Source organism: Onychomys torridus, chromosome 11 (genome assembly GCF_903995425.1).
Source record: "Onychomys torridus chromosome 11, mOncTor1.1, whole genome shotgun sequence".
Classification (NCBI taxonomy): Eukaryota; Metazoa; Chordata; class Mammalia; order Rodentia; family Cricetidae; genus Onychomys; species Onychomys torridus.
The window spans coordinates 57,357,873-57,366,318 of record NC_050453.1 but is presented as its reverse complement, the minus strand read 5'-3'; positions in this window follow the sequence as shown (position 1 = coordinate 57,366,318).

Genomic DNA, 8,446 nt, shown 5'->3' with positions numbered 1-8,446 from the left:
AAGATGAGTAATATGTTTAAACAGAAATCCCTAAGTTAAGCGTCCTTAAGAGCTGTCTCTCTGGTTTAAGTGATAATGACCTATTTAGTAAAAATGAATTCATTTGCAACTATTTTGGTTTTTTGTGGAGCTGAGGATCGAACCCAGGGCCTTGTGCTTGCTAGGCAAGCACTCTACGACTGAGCTAAATCCCCAACCCCTGTTTTGTTTTGTTTTGTTAGCAGAAGTATGCTGTAGTGGACAGGAGGCTGTGACAGACCCCATAATTGCTTAAATTTTTGTTCGGTGCTGGGCACCATGCCTGTGCTATGCTGCTCAGCTGATGATGCTCCTGTCAGGAAGCCATAAGTGTGGCCATGGCAGAGTGCACTTGTAATTCCAGCACAGGGCGGCGAAGTCAGGCAGGGCCCTGGGACTCCCTGCCTAGCCAACCTAGATCAGTGAGCTCCAGGTTAGTAAGACTACGCAGTCTCCAAAAGACAAGCAGACAGCTCCTGGGAAGAGATGCCTGAAGTTGGCCCTTGGCCTCCACACACACTGCACATGCACCTGCATGCACGTGTACACCAACACAGACCCAAACACTACACACACACACACACACACACACACACACACACACACACACAGGAGCAGGGATGGGAAAGGCTGGATCTGAACTCGGGGCACTCTCCTTTGGCAAGCACATGCTTACCAGACATCCCTCATCTGCCCCAACTCCTTCTCAGTCCAGCTGCTAATTGGCTCGGTGTTGTGAGATCTCCGCGGTTCAGTTTCTTCAGAAGCTTCATGGCCCTGCCTTGTTATGGTGAAAGGGGATGTGGGGAATACACACGGTGTTGAGCAGATGTGTGGCAAGGGTGAAGCTCGCCAAATTTGCCTTTGTGGTTGCTGGACGTAGTTGCCTGTCACCACCATGGCCTGAGCTCCCAAATCCCTGCTGTTTTTTTGTGTTTCCAGAAGCTTCTGTTCCCCTATTCTCAGGTCCCATAGGTCTGAGCTCCACCTTGTCACTCTCCAGGTGTGGAATTTCTAACAGTGGTTCTCAATCTTCCTAAGGCTGCGACCCTTTAATCCAGTTCCTCATGCTGTAGTGACCCCCAACCACAAAATCATCTTCATCGCTACTCCATCACTGTACTTTTATGAATCGTAATGTAAAAATACCTGTATTTCCTGATGGTCTTTTTTTTGGGGGGGTCGTGACCCACAGGTTGAGAACCACTGTGGGACCGACAAACCCCTCCCCCCCCAGTCCCCAGGCATTGAGGAAAGCAGTGTCACCTGCCCCTCCCCACCTAGGAGCAGCTGGAGCTGACTCTGCCAATCAGCTGCCTCAGCTGAGAAGATTGGGGAGGAGCAAGCCGAGGGACCCTAAAGCCATGGGGCAGGTGGTGGCCTATTGGCTGCGCTGTCCTGGTCTCTGGTGGACTTTTCTATTACCTCCAGCCTCTCCAGGGTATGGAAAGGAGGACATGCCATGATCCCTGTCCCCAATGCCTGGCTGTTCACCTTGGTAGCGTGGCAGGAGAGCCAGCTGCCCTGTTTCAGTGAGCTGCGCCCTATCAGAGAGCCAGCTGCCTACGGATTTGTACTAGGGAATGGTAACAGGGCCAGTGAGGTGGGGGTGGGGGAGGCTCGCAGCCCTCTATCCCAGCCAGCCAGCTGCCTGTTGCTCGGCATTCCTCAGCTGGGGAGTGTCCCCTGGGCCCAGCCCCTACCGAGCTGCCCCCCACCAGAGGCAGATGCCGGCACAGCTCTGGGATCTGGCCTAAGCCTGATGCTGTAGTGTCTCCTGTCTCTTGGGAGGTCATGGAAAACCCCAACCAGATGCCCAAAGGGGGGGGTGGGACATAGAAAAGCACAGCTAAGTGGCACTTCTCTGAGCTGGCCTTGCCGTTTTCACAGGCTCCAAAGGCTGAGGAGTCCGACCCAGACCCGGCTCAGAATGCACCTGGTGCTGCTCACAGCCTGGCAGCTTGGCTGGCCAATCACAGGCGGGGGTACCTCCCCCAGACAGGGGCTAGCCTTCTCCCGGCCTCCTGCTTTCTGGTTTCTTGCATCTCACTCACCCGCTCGCTGTTTCCACGCCTGCCTGCTTTCAGTTCTTCTGGGGTGTGCCCCTGAGGCTGAGGTCATGGACAACAAGGCTCTCCCCAGGTGCCTCACAGCAGGTGCCCAACCCTGTTTGTCCCGAGTGTGACTCAGAGCTCAGTGGCCAGGACTCTAGGGTGGACTGAAAGGGTAAAGTTGAGGTTATCCCCCTCGGAGGGGAGGGCGTTGGAGCCTTAGACACCCCAGTGCCTCCTAAGGGTTTTGTGGAGTGTCATGCCTTCTCCCCATGATCTCAGAGGCAGCAGTCAGACAGAGGGTGCTAACTGACCCTTTTCTCCAGGTCTGCCAGGGCCTCATAAACCCACGCCCTTTGACCCCACAATACAAAGCCTTCTTGTTTGGGGGTGCAGAGCCAGCCCAGTCTGTTCCCTGAGGGCTGCCACAGGAGGGCAGGGCTCCAGTTGAGTATGAAAAGCCAGGGAAGGTTCCAGTAGGCAAATAGTGATATCTTCTGGGGATCATAGGGTCCTGGTGGCTCTTCCCCTAGCAGAGCCATGTTTTCTCACTCTCCTGAAGAGTCAGCACCCTGAATTAGATCTTGCCACCCTGATGAGAGAAGACTAGCCCCGGTAGGAAGATGCCTTGTCTGGGCTAAGTCAGCTAAAAGCCCCTGGGCGCCTGAAATCCAGACTCCCCTGAGAGAGCAAGGATTTTGCTTCTAGCAGTCTTCCCCAGAGCTGGCAGGTTGCCAGGCTGCCTAGGAGAGAGGTGTGTGTGTGTGTGTGTGTGTGTGTGTGTGTGTGTGTGTGTGTGTGTGTGTGTTGGGATGGGGGGTGTACAACAGAGGGCAAAGGAGGCCTGCTTTCTACAAATGGCCCAGCTCAGCCTCCTTAGCTACAACACGGTGAAAATGCTTCCCCGCAGGCAGCTGCTGGTGGGATCAGCAGGGATTCTAAAGGGATCATTTTCCTCCAGCCTGACCCCTCTGGCCCCGTCTAGGGGAACCTGGTGACTGCAGCAGGATTGGGCACAGACAAGGCTGCTTTGAATTTCATCTGCCATCATTATAAACTGTGGGACTCTGGGCTTGTGAAATGTCACCTGCAGAGTTTCAGTATAATGGGGCATGTGTGCCCTGCTTCCCAGTGTTGTCACGACACATTACCCACTGTGCTCTTGTGCGTAAGTGCACCTGACACCCAGCTTCTTGGTTCAGGACTGTCCTCAGAGGAGGCTCGGGAGTGGGAGAAGGCCGGAAAGGACAGCAAGCCTGCTACCCCCAAGGAAAGACTTCAGACTCCCTCAGGCTTGCCTTTCCAGGATTTAACAATCTTTACAGGCAGGAAGTTCTTTTTGCTAGCTTATCTAAATCCCTCCGCTGTAGCTAGGTTTCCCTTTGATCTTGCCCAGTCACTGGTGAGGAAGAGCTAGCTGGTCCCTGGCAGGTCGCATAGCACAGCGAAGTGACTCTGTAGGAAGGGCAGACTGGAGACCACGAGGCTCCTCTGTCCCTTCCCTCTCCTTCCCCCTGCATACATGAGCCAAACACACACCATGAAGAACATGGCAGCTGGGCCATCACTCTGCCCTGCCACCTGTGGATGGAGCCGGGCATGAGGATTCAGGCTAGGCATGAGGAGGGAGCCAGTGGGTCTGAGCTGCCTTTGATTTCTATCAAGCCTGGATACGGCACAGCCAGAGGCTGGGTGATAGACTCCTTTATAGTCCGTCTGGAGCTCTCCCACCAGCCCCCAAGGGCTCCTTTTCAAGATTCTAGAAAGGACTTGTTATAACAAGACAGATGTGCTTTTTTTTTTTTAAGCCCATGAAACTCCTTCAGAAGGATCTATCATGTTGATTATTTTAGCTATCTAAGGGGTATCTCTAGTACAGGTCTCTGGTTCTGAAAGCCTTGAGGGGTAGGTCTGAGGAGACAGCGTCTCTCGGTCCCAAAGTGCCTCAGGTATAAATCTTATATATGTGTGTTTGTGTGCAAGCTAATTTGCCCAAGCTCTATGGAAAAGGCGACCTTGTTCCTGATTAGCCTTGAGCTAGTGGACAGGCTAGAGACAGAATAGCCCATTGTAAACTGGATGGCATACTGTGATGACCTACTATGTGCCAAGTGACTGATGGCATCGAGTTGTCTTGCCCCTAAGTGGGTGGTAGTCCTTAACTGAAGTTTAATTACCTGGGTAATTCCAGGTAACGTCCCAACCAAGAAAGGGCACCATGAATTAGACTCACCATCTTTAATTCTATTTTATGTATGTTTGCATGAGGGTGTCAGGTCCCCTGGAACTGGAGTTACAGACAGTTGTGAGCTGCCGTGTGGGTGCTGGGAATGGAACCCCGGTCCTCTGGAAGAGCAGCCAGTGCTCTTAACCGCTGAGCCCTCTCTCCAGCCCTCATCATCATCTTGAAGAAGCTTCAGAGGACCAGGGAGATGGTTCAGCCTATAAAAGTGCTTGCTGCCAAGCCTGATAACGTAAGTTCAATCCCCAGGACCCATGTAATGGAATAAATAAAGACTCCAGTGGCCGTCCTTTGGTCTTCACATGTGTGCCTTGCCATACATGTACACATACATACATACATGCACACATACATACATACATACATACATACATACACACATACATACACACATACATACATACATGCACACACACATAATGCCAATTTTTTTTTTTTAATTTAAAGCTTCTGAACCTGGAACAGCCCTTGGTTAGTTTAATGTCACCGCCTGTTACTTCTCATTGGTACAAAGTCTTTTTAAGTGAAAAAAGCTGCACCCTTGGAAGCCTTGGCTGAATGGGCTTCCAGGGAAACCCGGGGACTCTGGGTGTTTGAATCCCAAGTCCTTCTACCATCAATGGCATCATGTCCACAGGGTGGAGGTGCTGGAAGTGAGAATGGGCTCTTCGGGGCCATGAGGGTTTGATCACATCAAGGCAGGGAGGGACTTCTTCATCAGTGGATGGAGGCCCTCGGCCTGCCTGGGGGACAGAGTCCACCCAGGTACAGATCCATTTCCTCTAAAATCGATTAACTTTGTCCTTCCTGTATGCACTGGTCAGCATCAGTCAGCCAGCCGTCAAGACACAGTTCTGAATGGCTCCTGTTCCATGAGTCCCCAAAGGACTCAGCTTGCTGGGACTACCACCTTTGTCCAGCTTTGTTGGGGATCTAGCCCCAGAGCTTAGCTGTGGAGAGCTGGGAGAAACCAGAAGCTAAAGGCCAGGGCAGGAAGGTCCAAGGGTGATGGAGGATATACACAGAACAAGGATCTGCGAGCCCCAGATACCACAAGTTCAAAACCTGAGTCAGTGATATCAAAAGAGCAGACCCTACAGACTGTGCCCCATGGGCTTATGGCCAGGTAGAAAAGGGAGCCCAGAGCCACCAAGGACACACACCAACTTGGAACATCAAGGGCAGAATTTGCATCCCAGCACTACGTCCTGGTAGCGGGAATCAAGTTCCATGAACACCATGGAAATGCTGTCCTCCTTTCCTAAGGATGGAACGTGACTGAGCATGCAAGATGCCTAACCAAGAGCTGGCCATGGTGCCAATTATTACTATGATTAGAGGCTTACTCCAAATGATGCCTCAAGGCATCCTTGTGCAGGCAGGAACTATTAGTACAGCTATAGTGCTATACACTAACAGTGCTAATATACTAGTATATAGATTAAGATACTAATATATATATTATACTACTATACTAATTGTGCAACAATTAGTCCAGCTTCCCAACACAGTGACAGCATTGAGCAAGGCGCCTGCAATGAGCCCAGTACTGGATGAGGTTACAAGTGCACATGATTTGGGGTAGGATCGAATCAGGTGACGCTGTGTTCAGTGGAAGATCCACACTTGACAGCAGTGATCATATTTAACGTGGGATACGAGTTCTAAGACACCGCACAGGCCCCTAGGCCCTACTCCTCATGTCCTCTGCCTACCTTGGCCTTCTTCATCTCGGCGACCTCCGCCTGCAGCTTCTTCAGCTCCCTTTCGTAGCGGGACTGGTTCTTGAGTAGCCTGGCATGCTCCTTCTGTGCAGCCTGGAGCTTCTGCAGGTCCCGGTTCATCTCGCGCAGCCTCTTCTCATAATCCGCCTTTATCTTGTTGGCCTTCTCCTCCGTGTAACACTCCATGGTGCCTGAGAGCAGTGGAAAGCAGTGTCAGAGCTACAGGCTCCCCGGCTCCCACTAAGTGTGGGTTCAACGGGGAGACAGGCCCTGGGTTCTATAGCCGGCCTCTCCCTGGGCCGACTCCTTCATTTGAACAATGAGGATGTGGGTTCAGCCGCTGCCCCGGGCCCTTTCCTGCTCTGACATTCTATTGTCCAGTAGTGTTTTCGGGCTGAGACCTTGGTCTCTGCAGAGGTGGTGGCAGCAGGAAGCAGAAGGTTAACAAGAAGAGCTGGTCTAATGGAACTGTAGGGAAGAAGCAAGCTGGTTCCTCACCAGACGCTCCCACCGCCACAGCGAACAGAAGTCCCCAACTGCAGGTCCAACCCGACTTCCACCTTTCATTCCATCTCAGAAAACCTCACTGCCTCCTGCCCAGAGGCTCGAATCCTTAGACATGGCTCCCGTATCCACCATGCCGCCTGTCCACACAGCCAAGTCTTCAGCTCAACCTTTGAAATACTTGAACCTGACCACATCTTGCCACTTGTCTAATCTGCCTCCTGAGGGGTCTGGCTTCCACTTTCCTCCTCCCATACAACAGCAAAAAACACGATGGTTTGAAAATGCTTTTGAATCTTGTATCATCTCTCCCTCAAAACTCCCTACCCTCTCGACTCTCTAAGTCAAGGAAACATCTCAACGACAGACATGACCTGTTCTTCGACTAGTCTAGACCACCATTTCACCAACATGCCAGGCACACGGCTGCCTTGGGGTCTTAGCAGCTTCTGTTCCCCCGGTCTGGGATGTTCTTCCCAGTGATAGTTCTGCTCTGTGCCGCCTGCCTCCAAGGTCACCTTCTCCATGTAGTCTTGCATGGCCCAGCCTGCCCCACCCCTAAGCTCCTCACCCCCTTTCCATATTAACAAACAAACAAAAAGTTGCCTTCAAAACGCCAGCCTGCTAGCAATGCTGCTCGAGTGTACACTCCAAGAAGGGGATTTTACACACTAAAACAACTCTAGTCCCTAGACTAACACCTGCCCTGTAAAACACATTCACCTAACATTTGCTGAATAAGTGGACAAGGAAGTGAATAACCAGATGAGTAGGTTGCAAAGCAGTATAAGGGGGCACGATTTGAGAGGTCTTATAAACTGGATGCCGTGGGGCAGGGGGAGGTTGGGAAAAGTATCTTAGTTGCAAGCTGAGGGAGATAAAGGATTAATGATTTCTAATATATACGATGGGGGAGTAAAAGAGCTAGGCATAACGGCACCTGTCTATGGTTCTACCACTAGGGAGGCTGAGGCAGAAAGATTGCCATAAGTTTGAGGTCAGCCTGGGCTACATGGCAAGACTCTGTCTCAAAATGGCTCAGCAGAGAAAGGCACTTGCTGCCAAACCTGACGGTCAGAGTTCAATCCCTGGGACCCAGATGGTGGAAGGAGAGGACAGGCTTCTGCAAGTTGTCCTCTGACTTCTACATGTGTGCCACATCACATGCGTGTGCATGCACACTCACACACATGCACTCACACTCACACACACACACACACAAATGTAATTTGAAAGCAAAACAAAAGTAGCAGAGAAACTGGGTTAGAGCACTTTAACTATGGGCAGAGGTCACAGCACGTTGGTCAGGGGTCCCTTGTGCAGAAGGCCAGGTGTTAGCAGATCGATGCTGGGTGTCTTTTGACAGAGCAGGGAATCGGGAAAGAGGAACACGGCGCTGTCCTCACTGAGGTTCTGTAGCACGCGGTCACGCTCCAGCTGCGTGTCTCGGATCTTGTTCTGCAGCAGGATCAGCTTCTCCTCGTACTGGTGCTTGAGGGTCTGCAGCCGCCGCTGGCTGTTCTCCAGCTCGTCAATCAGCTTCTGCTTGATCTCAATCTCGCAAGTCAGGTCTGCCAGGTCGGCCTGGAAGTTGACTTCTGCAGGGGCCAGACAGAGCGAGACTCAGCCTCATGCCAGGGGCCCTGCCAGGGGACATCCTTTGTCAGCAGTGACCAATCAGGGACCAGGAAGGTAAGCAGCATGCTGCCACCTTTCATTCATTGCAATACATGCAATGAGCAGCTTCAGAAATGCACATCCGGTCTCAGGAGCTTGGACAGAGTCTAACACCTTTCCCACCCTGATGGACCCTATGCCACCCTGACTGATGACATGGGACCCTGCTTGGATGGAGGAGAATAAAATGACCCAGAGCACCTTGTAGGACTGTAGGTGACAGATGACAA